Here is a 9,079-nt window from a genome sequence, read left to right as displayed (position 1 = left end):
AAACAATGAAGCTATTTTATTTTGTTTTTCATGCTAAATCCCTAGTGGCTGCTAATGGTCAGTTATCACACAGTTGATATTTAAATATTCTGGTGATTAATCTAAAGGCATGGCTTTTCCCCTTAGATTCTGATATCTCCTACTCTGCTCTCTTCTACTGTGTACCCCAGATCCCCTTCTTTCTAGAGATAGGTTATGCACAGCAACTCCCCGCCCTTTCCAGGGGCTCCAGCACGGAATTCTGAATTGGGAGAGGACAGAAGTTTCTCCTGAACTTTCCAACTGTGATTTCTCTCCTGCCTGCTATGTTGGGAGTTAACTGGATTTGATTTCCGCTTTGAAAATTAGTGAAGTACGTTGCATGACTTCAACAATAATACAATAACCACAAATCACAAGTTCAGGGTAGAACATGTTGCTTTATGCCAGGTTATACCAACAAGGGAGTCTCTGGCTTCACTGAAGGAAATCTTGTAAATTCGTAGCTGATGGAGAAGGAAATGGTTTGTTATTTTTGCCATGCTACCCAGAAGAAAAGAAAGTGTCCAGACATATATGGCAGGTTCTTAGAGTACTTATTTTAAAACAGCCCACCGAAGTTTCCCCTTTGGTGGAGAATCTCAATTGAGGTGCCCAAAATGAAACCTTAAAAAGGGTGCCATGAGCTCTTTGTCCCCAGAGGTGACGCTACGAGTGTGACGAAGTTAATTAGTGTCTGCAAAACGTGGTTTCTGAGCTCATCAGAGAAGTCATGCTCAGCCTACACTATTTATAGCAGAGCTGAGGTGTGCACACTGTGTGACATTTTCCTCGTTTTAAGTAGGGGTACTTCAAAAAAGTCGTGGGTACCTGGTCCTAGGCACGGTGCAGGAGGGCGGGCAGCAGTGCGGGGGCGGGAAACAAACGCGCCAACTACGCCTGTCCGCGCGCAGGTGCCGGGGGCGGCGGCGGCAACTCCGCAGCCGCTGCCCAGGAGGAGAGTTCGCGGCAGCTCGCGGGATGCTCCTAGATGCAAGATGTGTCTCTGGCCAGCAGGAGGAAGGAAGAGGAAGTGAGAGCAGCGGCAGCCGGCGGCAGGGGCCGGCGACCCGAGTGTAAGTGCGTGCGTTCGGGCAGTGGCAGCGGGAGAGGATGGGCACGAGATAGAGGCAGAGCCACCGCAGTCCGCGGCTCCGAGAGGGGCGTCAGAGCCTCGGGCCCCGGTCTACGGCTCCGTCCCTAGTGCTCCGGCCTCTGGGAGCCCTAGTCGCTGCGTCCTGAGACCCCAGGCAGGTTTGTAAAGTTTGCTGGGTTGGCGCGGCGCCCGATTCGCTGACCTCGGCGGCCGGGGCGGGGGCCAGGGCAAGACGAGGGCGCCGCGGAGACACTTTTGTTTCCTCCCGGGGCCCCGCGGCGCAGGCGAGTGGGGGCTGCGGGCGCGCTGCAGTTGGGAGGTCTGGGCAAAGGGGCGTCCCGAGTGACTAGAGGCACCGGATGGGGGAAAACGGACACCGGGGGCAGCGCCGAGATGGGACTCAGTGCTGAGACCCAGGGAAACGGCCGGGGCAGGGTCGGCTGGAGGGGGCGCCGGCGGGCTGCGCCACCGGCGTAGGGTTGCTGGGACCTGGCACAGTGCTCCTGGGACCTTGCGGCCAGCAGTCGTGGGGTTGAAGAACCGGGAAGCTGCTCCGAGTTTACCGGCGGGGACACCGGGGCTCGCTCGGGTGTCGCAGACGGGAGGGGATCCCCGGAGAGCGCGCTCCCGAGATGGGGCGGGTTAGGCTGCGGGGACCTCTGAAGGCGTTCGCTAGGGAAGACCCGCCTCCTGGGGCCATGCGGGATTTCCCTCTGGGGTCCCCAGAGGGCGGCGGGGTCTTCGGTGGAGAGGCTGGCGTGGGAGGGGGCGGACAGCGCGCCTTCCCGGGAGAGCGGCGGGCGTGGGGCACTGGGGAAGGAGCGAGTAAGCTGCGCGCCGCGATAGCCGGGCGGCTTAGAGAAAGAGGAAACCCAGAACTCAGCCGGCCTCGGTGCGCTTGTGTGGTGTTGGGAAGTCTTGCTGTGCGGCGGGCGCGCGCCAGGCATATATGTGTGTGTGTGTGTGTGTGTGTGTGTGTGTGTGTGTGTGTGTGTGTGTGTGTGTACTGGCGCGCGTCATTGCGGTGGGGGCGCTCTCCCATTGACCCTCGGGGGTGGGGGCTCTCTCCCTCTGACTCTTCTGCCTGGGGCCCTTTGAACTAGGCAGCTGGGGCAGGGGTTGTAGGACTTCGGATTGACCCGACGCTACAGAGTTTGGCCTGAAGCAGGGACAGCTCCAAGGGCCTCTGGACAGCTCCCGAGGCGCATTGAGCTCTGAGATGCACCCAGGGTCTGTGGACCTCCTGTCTCTGGCCAGTACCGACAACCTAAGGATACAGAAAGAAACCAAGGGAAGAATTTCTGAATTTTTTCTTTTATGTACAAAATAAAAATAACTATCTTTTACATACTAAAAGTCTTTGAGAGCAACTTGAGACTGGAAAATCCAATTTACTTGCAGTGACTGCTAGATTGGGAATGCTGGTAGGAAAGCTGGTCCATTACAGGCTTCTGGTTGTGGTCTTCCCGCGTCTCACCTCTTCACTAGCTGCCAAGGTTATTTCAAGGTTTACTGTGTTCACTCCCTCATTTTACAGGACTGGGGCTCCTAGTGAGTTTAGAGCCAGGTCACTTGCAGGCTTATAACAAAGACTCCATACTTTTCTTTCTAGCCTGCCCTCCCTCTCTCCCCCACTTCTTTTTCTCCCACTCTCCTTTCCCCTACCCTCTTTCTCCCTAGCTGACCTTTTGATCTTCTACTTGTCACTATGACACATTTGTTATCGTTCAGAATTGCAGTTAAATGTGCATATGGCCTTTCTGACTGTATTCGTTACTTGATTCTTGTTGTTAAGTTAGATGGAATTATGATAAAACTGTGGGGGCACATGGTGAGGGAGAAGGGTAAGCAGGAGAAAGCTGGGGTACAGGAAGCTTGGGGAGACCGTAGTCTGAGGAAACTCGGTGCCTAAACAGCCATTGGGCCAAAGACTAGGTGGTCATATGATGGGTGACTATGCCCCGCACAGCAATAGGTCCTTGTTGACTGCAGCAGCTTTGACTGCCTTACATTTTCTTGTTTACTGCCTTGTCTCCCCAGGACCTTTGCACATGCTGTCCTTCTGCCTGAGGCACTTTCCCTCACATGTTCAGATGACTCATCCTTTGCCTCCTTCAGGCCTCTACTCAGTTCTCAGTTTACAAGGCCTTGGTGGACAGCTGTCTGGGTCCTCTTGTGTCATCCAGTTTCCCTCTCAGTATTTGTTGTTCGTTGGCATTAATTATTTATCTGTTTATCTTATCGTTGTCTCTCCCATTAGGATGGAAGTTTGAGCAAGCTGGTGGCCATGTTCACAGATCTTCATTAACTGTTAGCACAGGGTAGCATCGTGCCTTGTGAATATTTTATTGACTGGTGGAAGGAGACAAGTCCACGATGGAAGAGAGCAATGGGAAACATACTAAGAAAATCCCAGTGTCAGTGGCAAGTGGGAAGCCGGGTGTTTACCAGACTCTAGTCTCCTCCACTCTCTGCCACTGTTCTTACTGACCCCCTCTTAGATCCTTCCCTCAGAACTGCAGGCTGAGGAAAGATGTAGAGGCCATTGCTTGAGTCAGGATATAAAGACCAGGGCACTTTATTAAAAGCTCAACTCTTCCTGATCTGCTGTAACCCTCGCTTCTTGAAGGATGTCTTTTCAAAGCGTGTGTTTCTTTAAGCCAAAGAAACGCTCATCCGGAGGATGGGCATCATCAGAAGCAGCAAGATACCCACAAATGCACCCTGTCTCTCCCTCTCTCACAGGGATGGAGCCAGATTGAAGGCAGAGAAGAGGTTGCTTCCAGGGACAGGGGAGGGAGACAGAGGGAAAAGCTGGGAGACGATGAAGCAGAAAAAGTCCTGGGCAAGGGAGTGAATGAAAAGAAAGTAGGCAGATGAGGGGGTTCTTCAGGAGCTGCTGACTGGTAAGCATTTCTGAAATGTCAGCACTGCCCCGAGAGTTCTCAAGTGATTTGCTTGCTTTGGGTATTTGGTGTGAGTGGGTGGGGAGGTGTATGCAGGAAAGGAGGGCTTTGAAACTGTGGCCCAGAGGATGTGGCTGGGGGGCATGGCAAGCAAGCAGTGCCCTAGTGCACACGTGCACACTTCCTCATCTGGCCCAGGCCTGCAGCTTCAGAAGGATCATTCCTGAGACCGTAGTTTTTGCATCCTGATCCAGAACAGTGAGCCGGAAGGTTTCTCACCGAAGTCTTCAACCACTATTCATTGCCTGCAGCCATCCAAGTAGATACCTTGGTTTAGACATCCTGTTGAATTTGGAGAAGGTGGGAGATTACTAAACCTCCCTGCCTTACATAGCCGCAAGAGTTTGCTGCAAGAGTTGTGTAACGAGTTCAAGTCAACGAACATAGTGCTTTGTTTGCTTAAGGTTGTAGCATCGGAGGAGAGCCTGATACCTACTTAGCAGGTCCGACCAGCAGTCCAAGACACAAATGGAAGCAAGCAGAAGGCTTGTCCTCTGAGGAGGTTAAGACTGAAGGATCTAGAATTAGAAGCAAGCCTGGGATAATTGCTAGTTCAAGACCAGCTAGAAATGTAGAAACATTGTTGATTAGCATGGGCCCAATCATAGCTTCTGTCCTTCGTGCCACACAGAACAGACCTTGACTCTCATATACTGAAATGCGTTACACCATATGGGTTTGAATTTTTTAAAGTATGCTTTAATAATTCTGGAGGTTTTGAGTTTTTTTCATCACTTTGCCAAGAATTCTCATGGGAAAAAAAAGTCTGTGGGGCCATGCTTTCAGAAGTGTCTAGCTGTTTCCCTTTTCCAAATATTGTTAGTTTGATAGTTAATAGTTAACAGTAAAATAGTGAAAGATGCTGCTTCCAGTTGAAGCACATATAATGTATCCCTTGACTTCACCCTAAAAATGCTATTGTTTATAGATTTTGACATTGTGCCAGGCCCAGATCCCACCACCGCCTTAGAAGGACAGAGGACCCAAGGGACCAGTTCTTTACCCCAGTGATGCAGAGTTGAACAATCCTCAGTAGCTCTCACTGTACTTAGAAGGAAATCAAAACCACTACTGTTTTCTGGCCAAGGGTCAGCTTTTGAAAATTTACTCACCTGGACCTTTCTTTTCCTCTTTTCCTCCTGGTATTCGGTATGTGCATGATTCTAATCACTTTTTGGAGATTTGCAGAGGCAGCCATTCTGGTTTTGGTAGTAGTCACACATTACATCGGGTATTCATGCTGACTTGGGCTGACTAGCCAAAAAAAAAAAACAGAGCCAAAGGCCAAGAACTTCAGCAGCATCCGAATCAGAAGGGTCATGAAGGCCAGCCATGCAGACAGGGTATGGTTTTAGTGTTATGTGTGGCCCTAGATTGCTTTCCACTGTGCACCATAGTGCATTTAGGTTCAGGAAAGCCAGTCTGCATACACCACACATACACTGGCTGTTGTGCTCAATTTCCTAGGCAATCTAGGTTGTCTGAGTGTCAACAATGGCAACTTATCTGTAGTAGGCGGAACCGATGCCTGCCAAGCATGCCACAGCCAATGATTACTTTAACCACTTGTGTTTCAGCCCTCTATAGGTGCAGGTACAAGTCGAAAGGAATTTCGTCAGCAGCCTACAGTGAGGTGAACAGTTAAGTACTGAGGTAGGAATATGTGTGGGTTAAGGAATGCTGTCTCATCAAACGGAATGAGCCATAGCAACAGCCTGGCCCAGTGCTGAGCAGAGAAATTAGTCACATGTATAAATAGTAGGAGATGCTTCTTTGTGTTCCTGGCCCCCACAAACACTGGTTCCCAGAGTCTGGGCAGAGTATAATTGGAACCTTCGTTTTAGGAAATGATGCTACCGTTGGACTATTTTAATTCTCACAGTTAGTATAGGGAACTCAGCTTTCTCTCTTCAGTAGAAAATGCTGGCAACTCACTACGTGCTCCACTCTAGGACAGTGTGCTGGGTGAGCGGTATTTCTGGATAGGCAGCAGTGGGCTAGGGGATGGTGCCCAGGTAAGGCATTAGAAAACACTGTGTCATTAATGTCATGAGATTGGAGTGACTCTTCATCCACAGCTGACACCCTTCTCTATGGTATGCTGTTTTGGAAGTAGGGAGCCACCAACAGGGTGGTATTATCGTTTTCTAGATGGTTTCTAAAGCAATGACATGACACATTGGTCATAGGCTCTAGAACTAAACTTTATTTAACTCTTCTGATTTTTTTTCTACTTTAGTTTCTTTTTTTCACCCAGCACATTATCTATCCTGGTTAGTTCCTCGTCTTGCTGGTGCAGTGGTATCTAGAGACATCTCTTCTCCTGTATGTCGCTAGATCCGCATAGCAGGGCAGAGTGGTTGCTGCCTACAACACCAGCCTGGGTATTATAGACAACCCCATCTAAAACCAAACCAAGCAAGCAAACAAACAACAATAACAAAATACAGAAGGAAAAAAACCAACCACTCCTCCAAACAAGCAAGCCACCACAAAAACCAAACCAGAGCTAGCTGAGGGTATGGCCTAGTTGGTAAAGTGCTTGACTTTATAACGTTGGAAACTGAGTTTGATCCCCAGAACTCATATTAAAAAAACTGAAGTGGGGGAGATGGTGGGAGACTCGGAACTTACTAGTGTCATGTAAAATCCGAATAACTGGCAAGTTCTAGGTCACCTAAAGATGCTGTCTAAAAATAGAGAATACCCAAAAAAATGACACCCGAGGTTGTCCTCTGGCTGTCACACGCATGAGCACACATGTGCACCCACACCCTCACACATATGTGTATACATAGACATAAAAAATAAATTAAAAATATTATAAATATAAAAAGAAGTAAGATATGCCCTCAGTTCAGGTAGGGTACTGTCAGTGGTACCACATGAACTTGACCTATGTGAGGCTTTGGGTTTGAGTCTCAGTGCTGTGAAAAGAAAAACAAAAGAAAGAAATGCCCTTAGTTCAGAGGGCTGTGTCCAAGGTTACTGTGACATCTAGCTCTTGAGATGGAGAATTTCAGAGTTGATCCTTCTCTGCATATTTCATTCTCAAGGTGCCCTTAGACTTGAATCTAGATCCATCTGTGGCCTCTCATATCAGCCAAGATCACAAAATTGGAGGATGAGGGCTATTTAATAATCAGAGAGAGAAGGGGGCAGTCTTTGCCAAGGAAAATATATTCTTTAGCCAACACATTAAAAAAAAAGTGGATGAATTATGGTGCAGGCAAATTTCTGGAACTCACTGGGAGGGAACCAGTTGTCAGGGGAATATACTTCATAGTGCACTTGTCAGTTTATCACAGCTTTGCTTTTTCTGATTATGGACTAACACCCACTGGGGGAACGGAAAACCTGAGCCCAGGAAGCAGGATGGCTCTTCTTTGGTCGATGCAGATGTTGCCGCTGTTCTTTTTCTGCTTACAAACTGTCTCCTTTTTTATTTGCCCTGTATTTAGGGTTTCAGCCTTGGCACCATTGACATTTTGAACTAAATAATTCTGTCTTTTGAGGACTCCCCCATGCATTGTAGGATGACTACCAATTTCCCTGTTCTCTGTTCACTAGGTTCCAACGTTGCCACTCAGAAACAATCAAAACTGTATCCACCATTGGTGGGTTGTGGCTCAGGGGCCAACCCCAGCCCTCCCCTCTCCTCTCTTTCCTGGTTGAGAACTCCTGCTTTGTTTTCTGAAGAGATCAGAACAATTGCTTGTAATCTGATCAGACTTTCAACTGGAGTTGGGACCACCCAGTTCTCTGTCACCCGCTATTCCTTGAAGCCTAAACTAATGTAGTGTACTTACAGATGGTGACCCCACACTTGATGTTTGTTCATTTGCTTTAACTTATTCATTTCCTCCTTAACTTCCCTCACTGCTGAACTTCAATTATCTTCCTGAGTCAAACAGTGAGACTTTACTCACCTTCCTGTAGTGCAGGCAGACGAAAGCTAAACAGTGAGTTCCTGTCCCAGTTTTCTAGCAAGGTTTTGAGTTTGACTACTGATTACTGAATTAACTGTGATCTTTACATAACAGTTAAGAATGGATGGAGTGGGGTGGTAAGGAGCTGTCTGTCGTCTGGCTCAGTTAGAGGCCTAGTCACAAGGTAAAGAAATGTCTGCTTGGAATCCAGTAACTGCTCCTGTGCTTGGCTGTTCCTTGTGATCAGCTGGTAATGTGTATGGTGTTTCCCCAGGGCCATAGGACCTCTAGCAGGTCAGGGAGAAACTAAAGGCATTGCTTATATGAAGTCCTTTCTTATTCAGGGTATTGCATTTCTGTGCAATCTTGTGGCATTATTTTCTTATATAATTATATGTCAGCCTTATATTCGCCTCCTCTGGCTGCTGTAGTGTGGAGAGCCATAGCTGGTGGCTTCAGCCACGCAGACCCTATTGGTGGGCTGGCTATTAACTGTTTCCCCAAGTCAGCAGCCTGTTCCGAGTCACAGTCCTGCAGCAGCCCTCCACCCTTCTTCCTTCCGCCCTTTGTGCCTTTTTTTTTTTCAGTTTGAGATTGCATTTGGAGCACCACAGTTTGGTGCTCTGGGGTCCAGTGGCTGAGTGTACCGCATGAGATATATTTTCCAGGCTGCTACGCACAATTACCCTTAATTTTGAAGTATAATGCATCTCAAAATATTTTTTTTTCTGTTTTGGGACTCTTTAACCCAAATGCATAAACCTCAGCTGGCTTTGCCATGGCCTTCAGAAGACATGTGGCTTGGGAAGTTGAGCCAGTGGAGTACTTTGGTCAGACTGCACATTTTTGGCTGTGTGAAGAGTGAATTCCAACAGCACTCAGTAAGGCTGGTTTCAACTTGACTCCTACCCATCCCCACACTACCCTGCCCACCATGTCCTAGATTTTTCTAGTGGATTACTACCTTAATTACATCAATTATGGGCCACTAGGTAGAAGTGGCTTCTAGTTTAACATTTGGGCTTGGGGAAATGACACATATTCTTTCCTGTAGTGTCACGCTCAGTTCA

General features: G+C 48.4%; 1 protein-coding gene across 7 annotated transcripts in view; it reads left to right on the top strand.

Annotated features, from left to right (window-relative positions):
• Positions 1–724: 724 nt before the first annotated feature.
• The window catches only part of Elmo1 (engulfment and cell motility 1), a 536,338-nt gene continuing 527,983 nt past the window's right edge, over positions 725–9,079 (top strand). For 2 of the 7 annotated variants that reach the window (XM_063276616.1, XM_063276611.1), the window contains exon 1: positions 1,130–1,268. The gene's annotated coding sequence lies outside the window, so the exon portion shown is untranslated. Of the gene's footprint in view, positions 1,273–9,079 lie in introns of all 7 variants that reach the window. The other 5 variants (XM_063276615.1, XM_063276610.1, XR_010058900.1 and 2 more) reach the window with 5 other exon arrangements.

The sequence above is a fragment of the Rattus norvegicus genome, chromosome 17, assembly GCF_036323735.1.
Source record: "Rattus norvegicus strain BN/NHsdMcwi chromosome 17, GRCr8, whole genome shotgun sequence".
In the NCBI taxonomy this organism is placed as follows: domain Eukaryota; kingdom Metazoa; phylum Chordata; class Mammalia; order Rodentia; family Muridae; genus Rattus; species Rattus norvegicus.
This window is presented reverse-complemented; position numbering and strand designations above follow the sequence as displayed.